We start from the raw sequence: 11,292 nt of genomic DNA, 5'->3' as shown, positions 1-11,292 counted from the left end.
AACCCCCCCCCCCCGAACGGAAGATGGATTCTTAATTTTTTGAACCGGTTTTGGCAAGGCCGACTATATAACTTTGGGAGATTTCGTCGATACAAGTGCGGGTAGATTTTAAACTATTGTCACGTTGTAAACGGGCGCAATCACGTAGGGTGTTTTCAGTCTCAATAAATGTATTTTTTTGAAGCTGTCTCGCACTATTCGAAGAAGCGAAGACTCTCGAAAACACTTCCACTGCCGACTTAACTCGACAATGCCGCACTAGTCATCACTAAACTAAGTCTACACTAAAACGGTCGGTAGTTAAGTGACAATCCACATGAACAGTGTAAAATCTTGGCTACTCTAAACTCGACAGAATCTCTGTCCGTTCACTCTCAATCCTCCTTTTTATCTGCTCTGAGCCCTCTTTTTCTTACCCCTTATATTCTTCTCATTATAACAGAACGTTTGTGCCGCTCTAACATGACAACCCTTACGAAAAATTAAGCAGCTGGCGTAGGGATCTAGCTAGCACTTACTAGTAATGTCCCAGCAAGTAAAAAACGACTATGCAATATATCCGTAGATAGTTAGTTTTTCACTGACTTGGGGGTTCATATTCGTAACGCGCTAGCAACTGACTAGCGCGTTACGAATATGAACGAGACGGGGTTTAATACTATCTAGAGCTAGCTGTTTACTTGTTTGCACGGACCTGTATGTAAAATACAAGCATGCGGCTTGTTATTATCTGTAAGGTTAATACGTTTATTTATACAAAAGGGGTCCGATAAGCAAAAACAGACATGCTACTGACTTGTTTTACCAAGTTTTTTTTTAACTAGTGCGTTATACGGCATTAAACCTATTTTCTCTCTCCCTCTCTCCTCATATGATACTTTCTTTTTCAATTAAAATAGCATATGCTGAAAATATAAATCCATATAAAAAAGAAGATAAATCCCTATGTACCATATAAAGGCTACTATTATTTTGTAATTAAATCAAGTTAGTATTAATGCATTAGCTCATTCATAGGCGTATTTAAAAAAAATACACTCTGTACAAAGATTTCATCAGCTATTAATTTAGCAAACTAATTGGTTAAATTCCAATAGCGGCAAAATTTTTTTTGTTTTATTTAGATATATACAATACAGTAAATAATGTATCTTTTATTAAAGGTGCTTTATTTCATTTAATTGTTCCATCTTGTGGTGATGAAATTTCTGTTTATAACTCAAAAGATGACAGAAAAACTACAATTATTTTAGGTCTTGAAATATTTAAGTAATAATTAATTTAGAGTGCCACATCAGCAGCAGCAGCATCCAAATACAACAGCAGAGCAGTCATCGGAACAGCCAACAGTACTTGGATGGGTGACCCAATAATATAAAAATTCAGTGCATCAAAATAACTAATTAGTGTGACACTAGCTAACATAAACAAGTGAAGCTTGCTAGTTACTAGCTAGGAGGGGTAAAGCAAGTGAAGCTTGCTAGATCGAGCTAGGAAGTACGCGCGGTAATCTGTTTTATATATTCCTCTGGCGGAAGTAGGTTCATGCCAGTTTAAAACTAATAACCCCATAGCAGTAAGGGACTAGTATGTTTGAGAGAAAACCCTTATTAGGAAAAAACTTCCATGCAACTAGCAAGCATGACAGTGGACAGCAAGAAAGTTACTGCTTGGTAACTTGCTATCATTTTCGTACGGGAAGCGTAAGGATCCTGTTGATATATTGTCTCTTTTAAGATCAAGGGGAAACAAGGAGAATATCTACGAATAGTAAAGGTAAACAAGGAGAACTTCCACGTACAGTAAATCGTATAAAGGACGACAATTAACCGTGTTACACTATTTTTCAGCGCCAGAATCTTCGGACAGAAAGATGGCATACGGACAGAGATTTTCTTCACAAAAAAAATTGAATGCAATTTTTGGGGAAGGAATAAGTTATTCTGGCAGTAGAGGTCCCTTGTCCACTGCCCAGAAGAGAAAATTTGAAAGTAGGGCCCCCCCCCCTCCCCCCAGGTAAAGAACGCTGTTAGTTTCCGGATCTCGGTAAGCTTTCATCAAAATTGGCCAGTTGTATTGGACATTTTAGGAATGCATTCCATCCAAGTCGCTAATTTCATATTCGGTTTGACATTTTCTTAGAACGCCAATTGTTTTTCATGACGTTGGGATCACTGTAAGTTTCTGAGATCTTGGACGCTTAAAAATAGTGCTGATGTTAGAATTCATAGCACAGCTGACGTCATAAAAGAACACGTGAAATGAGCAGAGAAGAACATCAACATGCTAACTCAAGCTAATAGGTTGCTTGACAAACAACAACAGGTGACATCGGCATCAGAAAGGAATGTCACCACCAAAAGGACACAAAAGAAGACACAATATTTCACGCTTCACTGCGCCAAGATCGCCTCCACAAGAAGGATTAAATCAAATACGCGTATTTGCACTAAGCTTGTTAGGAATTACGTCTTAATTATTGTTAACAGTTTATACACGAAGCTAAGCATAAACTTTTATAATCGAGTGTGATTGATTTACCCTCACTACTCGTATATAAACCCCCTGTAAAACTCCCTGTCTTTGGGGTTGGTCCGCCGCTGCTGCAGTGTAAGTTACTCTTTGAAAAACACCTTTTCTGTGTAAAACTGTGTTGTGTTTATAATAGCTAAAATACTCTACGAGCCCCACTACACACGGTTTTGGATTTGGAAATAAAAATAAATAAAAAGAAATTAAAGATTATGGTTTCTTTACTATGATTAAACGAATAGAAAATTTTATTTTTTAAATACTAGAAAGTCTTTTTTCCTACGGAAAGAAGATATTAAATTTAACAGAATCAAAAATACAACCTTTGGATTCGTGCGGAGAATATAATCACTACACCAAGAGCTATATATTTTTTTCTCCGAAAATTTAGAAAATTGCATGTCGTTTGTAGAAGTTAACTTTAGAAGCGATTATTCTTTCAGCTAGGTGGGTCGAACACTAGACTTAGTAGGGGGATATCACTTAAGAATATTTCAAAAACAGAAAAGAACTGATAAACAAAACAAGCTGAAAGAGCTCCTAATATTAATAGGGTAAAACAGCGAATCCCGGACAGCGATTCGACTTATGGCGTTTGTGTGTAAACCCAAAATGCGAATTTCCGGACAAAACGCGAATGCCCCGGACATTTTTTCGAATTCCGGACAGAAATACTTTTAAAAACTAATTATATCAATCGACGCAGTTTTTTATTCTTAGTAAAATTGCTTAAGACATGTAGTACAGTGCAATGAAAGTATTTTGAGATATTTTGATTTAAAAAATCAAAACATTGAGCTGTCAAAAACTGTTTTCGTCTGCCCAGACTTTTCGACTTGGGATCAAAACGACTTAACAACCTAAAATTAATATTTTGCAAATCACTTTCGTTTCCTATATTTCACTAGAACAAATAGATCTAGAATTCTAAAACAAAAAACGAAATTGAAATCTGTTTTGGAATTCTGAAGAAATTAATATTGAAAGTCGGCCATACGTGACGCGAATGTCCGAAAACCACCAAAATTTGAAAAATTTCTAATAATTTTATAGTTATGCTTTTTCAAGAAAAATTAGTATGAATAAATGTAGAATAACGTCCTCTTTATGTCTAGCTGCATAATGGTTACATGACGTTTATATAATTCGTCTAATTAATAACGGTTCTCTCCCCTTTAAGCCCTGATGCGAATTCTGGACAGCAGACCGCAGCAGACGAAAAAAAAATACGTCTTACGCTGCATTTTCGTTTAACATGTGAATTTAGCTCAGCGGTATGACATCAGACTACTAATCAAAAGGACTGACGTTCGGTCCTAGGAAAAGGTAAACCTTTCTATGAACAAATAGCTTAATCTTTTAGTCGATCACTCAACGCTATGCAAGCCACAGACATATAAAAAAAAAGGTAATATGGATATAGATATCTTCATACGTAACAATGGGCATCTTAAACCTTAAATATCTTCAATAATCCATAATTGTAACAATTGATGCAATAAATAAAATAGTGTTAATTATATGCATTACGTTACATAATTATTAAAGTTATAACTTTCGATTAATAGTCATAGCAGTAATGAAATTTGAACCATCAACCTTCACGTTTATAAGCCTGCATTAACCCACACTGCCATAGGGACACTTTGCCAAATCCATAATGATCGATTGGTGAGCGGACAGTCTATAGTCTGTCCGGAATTCGCATCATGGCCCCTTATGGGAGCAAGACTGAAACTACATATAAGTGATTTTGAAACTTTTTGTACGCCATTCGAATATTTTTGGTGGATTTCAAGCGAAATGGGGGTTACGGGCATACGAATCAAATTAAAAATAGTAAAGACTTCAATTATTTTACAATAACAAACATTCCGGACAAAAGATACACCATTTCGGGGAATGGTAGTCATTGTAAAACTAACTGCTCGATTTTTTTCAAAAAATGTTTCACTAAAATTACTGATTCATTACAACTTTTAAAAATATTGATAAACAAGTGGAACGGGAAAGAAAAATTATGACGACAGCTTTTTTGGATCTGCTAAGATTCGATCCTCTGTCACTCAAATATTTTTTTTTAAATTATGCAAAAACCACGCAAAAAAACTTAAAAACATTGCACATCAATCGATTCGCCTCACAATTCTGCGTCGATTGATGTACAGACATATGAAAACAAATAAAATAAATTTTTTTCAAAATTTTCTGTCCGGAATTCGCGTCAGCTGTCCGAAATTCGCATTTCGGCCTTTTTTCTATTTTCATTGATATTTAAGAAAATTCTTCAAAATAAAGACAAAACCTTATATAATATTGTAGATCTTTCAATTCTCTATCGATTGATATAATTAGTTAAGGGATTTTTCCAGTTTTAACCTTAGAAATTCCTTACCCCGTAAAATTTTTTACTAAGTGACAACACAGAGCCAAAATTGCCCAGCCGTCAGCTAAATTGAGAAATTTCAATTCATGATAACTCAATTAATACAGCGTATTTTTAGATGCCCTTTGGCTCAATTGTGTATCCCCTGTCATATTTTGAAATTCATTCATTAGTTTTCGTTAATATTTCGTCGTTTTTTTATAATTGTAATTTGAAAAAATCGACTTTTTTGTCCGGCATTCGCGTATCCGAGATGCTGTCCGGAATTCGTTGTTTTACCCTACTAGACCACCAATACATAAGCATTTTGAACAGTGAATAAAATTGACTTACATCCATTTTCATGCTTCTGTCGTGTGTGTACAAAATGCCCGACCGTGGAAGTGCCTCATCTGGAACTCCGTAGCACAGGCTACACAAGTGACGGAAAATGTGCGAGCTACGCTTGCTGAAACAGCCAAGCTAACTTTAGGGCCATTACATTCAAACCCAAATCAGCAACTTCATCCACGACCGACTATAGCCATTCCAATGACCTAATTCCATTTGCGCCAGGTAATGGAAATTTCCGTCCCCTAACAACGCCTGATATTGAATTATCCAATGCAATGGCAGGGGCTTCCGGTATTAATAATAAGCAAGTTAAATTAAATTAAGAGTCTCTAATTTTTAAAATTTTTGGCATATGAATGAGTATTAAATAAATTCTGCTACTTTGAAAGATTACGGCGATCCACAAAGATTTGCACCAAGCGTTCCTATGGAAAAGAATATTTTCTTTGACAGGTCTGTTCCTACTCACGAATCGAGTTTGCCGTCCTTGCCTCCTCAGGAACGATCAGGTGATCGATCTCGTAGATCAACCAAGGGTTTACGCAAATGGCACATTGAGCATTCTGCAGGCAAGAGGTATATAATATTACAGTTTTTGTGAGTCATTACTTATGTTAAATTCATTACACTGCCCAGACTACACCTTATGCTGATCGACGACACTGTTTGAAGTCTTGGGATTCACTACCCTCGAAAAAATGGAACGATGATGTTGCGGTGCAACTATCGGCTTATTATTTGTCGCGGACTAGTCTCCCATGTTGGGGATAAATTTGTTGAGAATGACCCCCATTCGTGCAACCCGAACTCCCACCATGAAGTCAACATGGTTGTAGCTGCTGAATAAAAATAGTTTGCATTGACTCATCTTAATGAACCTGACCTAAAAGTTGTTGAACCAATAATCGTTAAGACCATCGATGATAATCCTAATTGGAACTCCATTAATCCCACCCCTAGCTAGGTCTGTAAATCGGGTCAAAGCCAAACGAACTGCTAAAAACCCAACAGATCTGTTTTTATTTTATTCAAATGGAATTTATGCCTGATTTGTTCTATAGAGGGGAACTTATTGCTGGTTCTAAACGTCACTTTATATTTATGACCTGGAGCTTTCGCTTTTGAAAACTGCCGTCCGGTGGCATGCCAACGGAACCTTTAGAGTAATTAATGCTACCTTCAACCAACTATTTTCCCTCCACGGGTTTCCAAGTCCACAACATTGAAGTAGCCGACCAAGGATGCGAAGCTAATACGGACTACACCCACCTACCAGACATCACCTTGAACGAGTTGAGAGTATCGACTGTATCGGATCCCGAATATATGGCACTCATGACGGCGGCCACAGTTGGTTCTCTGCCCCCCCCCGTCTTCGAACAGATCAGTAAATTCACCAGTACTGGTGCATTGACGAAGAATTGTCGGTGGACGATGGGCTCGTCTTATTCGTTCACCACATCATTATTCCAGCATCGCTCCACCGAGACTTGCAACTCAAACTTCACGCGGTCCATCAAGGAATCGTCCAGATGAAGAGACGGGCGTGACGGAACGGTATTTTCCCCCGGAATTACCAACGACATTGCTCTTGCGTTAAAAGCTACCAGTCATGCAAGTAGCGGGTTCCACATAAAAAAATGAGCCCCTATTGCGTGATCTCCTGCAAAAGCGGGTCGAAGACTTATTGGTGGATATCTTCCAGGTTGCATCTTTACACGTCCTTGTCTACGCCTGGTTGGAACTACGTCTTTTCTGGTTGGAATCACCCATGCCATCATCGAATGTTTTTTATTTAGGGGTTCCGGCAAGGATGCACTCAAACAATGTTCCACAAGTCAATGCCCACAGCTTTCAAGCCAAACTACGTAAATGGGGAGATGGGTTTGGGTAAACTCGACGCCAAAATAAACCCCAAGGTAACGGCCTTGTGAAGCCGGTTGTCGCAACAAAAGCGTTAGAACCAGTTTCCTTTACGTTTTGAAAGATTAATTCATTGGATTATACACGCCCACACTGCAATCTTGTAAGTTTTCCTGAACCATACAGTATTTTATAAATGTAAATAACCATTTAGTATTTATAACATATGTTGAAGAACTCGGCATTGGAGGATTGAAAGTCACTACTTTCGACTTAAAGGGTTATCAAATTGTAAAAAAACTATTTTTTGGTTAAACTTACCTCAATAGTTAAATCGTCTTGTTTTGTTTTGTTTTTATGAGCAGTGCATCGAGTTTGCCTTGATTATCTCCCCGATGCTATAACTGCGTCGTGTACATAATCGATGTTAATGTTCCAAGTCGATTCACTGAAATCAAACTAGAACTTCCAATACTCCAGTCAGGTGATGTGTTAAAGGAGTGTCCATTCTTGATCTTCGGGAACAAATTTGACACAAATATTAGTTGTGTACCTTAAGGGTATATGTGATTCTTCTTTGAATTGAACACTTATGGAAATGTGTGTTTTATCTGAAATTCAGAGACTTTTCAAATATTATCGATCCTTTACTATTTATTAAAGAGGAGATGCCCATCGCTCCTATTTCTCGTCCTGTCTAACTTTTCAAGTGTTCCATCATCAATCGTCAAGGATACGAAGAGGATTTTTGCTGGCTCGCCAGCCATCTCCGGTGAGTGAAGACATATGAAATAGGCAGGGACTAAAGTGATTGCTCGTTGTGGGTTGCTTCCTTATTTGTAGTTTAAACTATTTGTCTGATTATCTCCTCCTTCTCCTTATCCTTGTTTTTTTGTAGAAATGAGACTCTGCCTTTCTAGAAGTTTTGTGTTACTTCCAGCTGGATCCAGTTGAAACCACTAAGGCTGTTTTGCCCCTGTCTCCCTTTTCTCCCGTTTATTTTTGTAGAAAACACTTTCTAAAAGTAGGTATAAGTCTTAGTAATTCTTAGTTCTGATGCTGATATGACCTTTATGCCTATTCCATTAGATTAAGAAATATAATGTCTTCGCCCGCTATAAAACTAAGAAAAAAAAAGGTTATCACAAATTAATTTTATTGACAGTTTTAATCGTATCAAGCTATCCTATTTATAGGGCCATTGAATGAGGGTACTAAATCAGGTAATATTTAAAAAGTACTAGACTCCTAAATATTTCTTAATGGAGCAAACAAATGAGTAATCACCAACAACTTCAAAGTACAGCTGAGAATATTTTATCATAAAAAACCTTAGGTTGAAATGACAAAATAAGCACGAGAAGGTAGATCTTTTTGTATTTTATCACGGAAATTCTACGTCTAAAGTAAGCATTGCATGGGTTTTGTAATGTTCATAAAAAAATATTAACTAGCATGTTTAATAATCGAGGCAGCAAGTTTTTTTTTTTTTTTTTTTTTTTTCTTTAGAGATAGGTGCACTGCTGGCCACTTTCGGACAGCAAATGGTCTTCTGCATCGAAGACCTTCAGCACCGGCGAACTGTTTTGCGGGGTGGCGGTGGCGCTGGGTGGCGGGACTTTCTGGTTTGGTCTGTTTTCGATGGGGGCAGAAATGGCCTTTGGGTCGTGTTGACAGCGTGTTTAATGGCGGTGTTGTTGGTTTTTCTTGAGCCTGTTGCTGTTATTTGTGCCGGAATTGTGGAAGGAAGTTGACTGGGCGCTGGATTAGGCCGTTAGTGAAGACCGATCGACCTCCTGGTCGATCCTGTGTCGGAAGGAGTTGAGGTGGTGGTTGCTAGTTCTCAGCCTGTGGAGGCATATTGCTGTCGGTCTGTTGTGGTGTTGGTGCTACTTTATTATTCCGATTCTTGATTTTGTTGTGACGCACTTTTTCTGGCAGCATTTCAGGCTCTGGAGTAGGCATCCGGCCCAGTTGGGTTTGACAGTTGAGATTTCTTCGCTTGGCGATAGCTGGATAGTAGCTTGGTTTCAGCTTGGGTTGGCGCATTCGTTCGAAGCTAGTCGGTCCGCCGTTTCGTTTCCTTCGATCTCTGTGTGGCTGGGGATCCACGCCAAGGTTGTTAGGGTCCTGCTGGATTTCAGGCTTGCTATTAGTTCCCGGGTGGTTGCAACTGTATCGTTGTCTGTGTAGGTGTTCGACGCGATGGTTTTTATAGCAGTGCTGGAATCGCTGAAGACGGTTACTCCTGGGGGGGGGGGGTGGACTTCCATTTGGTAGATGAATTTTAGTGCTTGGTATATGGCATATACTTCCGCTGAGAAGATGCTTGTACCTTCAGTCAATGTTCCGGTCAGCTCGTATTCTAATTCGGGGATGTAGACTGCGAAGGCCGTGTTGTTAGGGGTGGGTATTTTTGAACCATCAGTGAATGCCTTTATTGAGTTGTTTGAGATTAGAGGGATTAGCGAGTTGAAGATGTTGGCCGTTCTGGCTCTACACTCTGAGGCCTGTTTCTTGTTTAGGAGAAACCAGATCGTTTTACAGATTGGTGGGTTGTTGGGTGGTGGGTATTTGTAGCATGATGGGAGTGCCGGTTGCGGTGGGAAGAGTTTTATATCCAGGTTTGCTAGGTAGATAGCCTTTTTGATTAGGCTTGGTGTGCATCTGGGTTTCCAGAGGATTTGGGGTAGATGTAATCTGTTTGGCCCGCTCGAACATTGGGTTCCGTGGTTTGTGACTTAGTTTCAGCAAGTAGTTCCGGGTGAGCCAGCTGGTTCTCCAGGGGAAGGATTCGGTACCAGATTCCGCGTACAGGGTTTCCACTGGGATAGAAGCTGCAAGAACTGCGGCAGTCCACACCCCAGCGATCAAGAGTGCATCGGGAGATGCATAAACTTCGGAGACCACAACCACGACGCTGACTGCCCAGCCTACCTAGAGGCGAAAGGGATCCTCAAATGGCCTACGTAGAAGGAATAACGGCCTCAGAAGCCCGCACAAGAATGGCCCTACTCAAGAAATCGGCAGCAAAGCGACTCACGACACCCACCCGCCAGTAAAACCAGCAAGCACCTGAGATCGATCTGTTAAAAGAACATCTCCAGGCCGTGCAAGCAGAACTGAAGAAACTAAGAGACGCAGTCATCCCCAGCATGAACAAGGAGATAAAGACCCTAATGGTAGACATGGCAACTGTGAACGGGAAGCTCAACCACATCGACGCAAGATTAAACGACGTCCTAAGGCGACAAGAGGAAAACGCCAAATCCCAGACCAGCAGGTTCGACAAACTTGACCACGTCATTAACTCCTTGATGGATACGCTGTCGATAAGCAAGAAAACTCCCGCCTTCTTACCACAAAGCCCTAGCCAAACCACAGGAACAAGCTACAAGAGCACCGACAGGGCAATGCTACTCAGAAGCGACGACGAGATTCTAAGGGGCCCCCTCACCTACAAAGGACATCCACCCTACTTTGATCTTAACGACCAAGACCTCATGGACCTATCTGCCAGTCACTATGACTAACACAACTACATCCGATTTCAAGTGCCTACAATTGAACGCAGGAGGCTTGACGAAAGCCAAACTAGAAGAGTTCCGACATTTTCTTTCTTTAGTTAACCCAGAAATAGTTTTGCTAAGCGAAACCCACTGGAGCAGTGGAGTCGCCCCTAAGTTCAAAACCCACCACATTCTCAAGAAGGACCGCCTCAACAGAATGGGAGGTGGTGTGGCCCTACTAATCCGCTAAATTCTTCAGTTCTCCCCAATCCATCTAAACACACCCGGCACCGTTGAAGCAATCGGCGCCAGCATCCTCTGCAAAGACAACCAGCACATCGACTTCCTCTCAATCTACGTCCCGAAAGCCGACTGCGAGACCGAAGATATCGAAGACCTCCTGAATAGAACCAACCCCTTCGTCGTAGGAGGAGACTTCAATGGCCACCACTCGCTGTGGGAGCCCAACTCCATCGACAACAAGGCGGGAAAATCTATCCACGAGGCCCTAATCAACGACCCCAATGCCTGCCTAATCACTACACCGAACCTCGGCACGCGCATCGACCCAGCATCCGGAAAAGCCTCAACGATTGACGTAACCATAACCTCGCCCACCATTGCCGTCTCAGCTACCGTCACACCTGGACCATACATGGGTAGCGACCA

This window comes from Daphnia pulicaria, chromosome 7 (genome assembly GCF_021234035.1).
Source record: "Daphnia pulicaria isolate SC F1-1A chromosome 7, SC_F0-13Bv2, whole genome shotgun sequence".
In the NCBI taxonomy this organism is placed as follows: Eukaryota; Metazoa; Arthropoda; class Branchiopoda; order Diplostraca; family Daphniidae; genus Daphnia; species Daphnia pulicaria.
Note: the sequence above shows the minus strand (reverse complement) of the source record.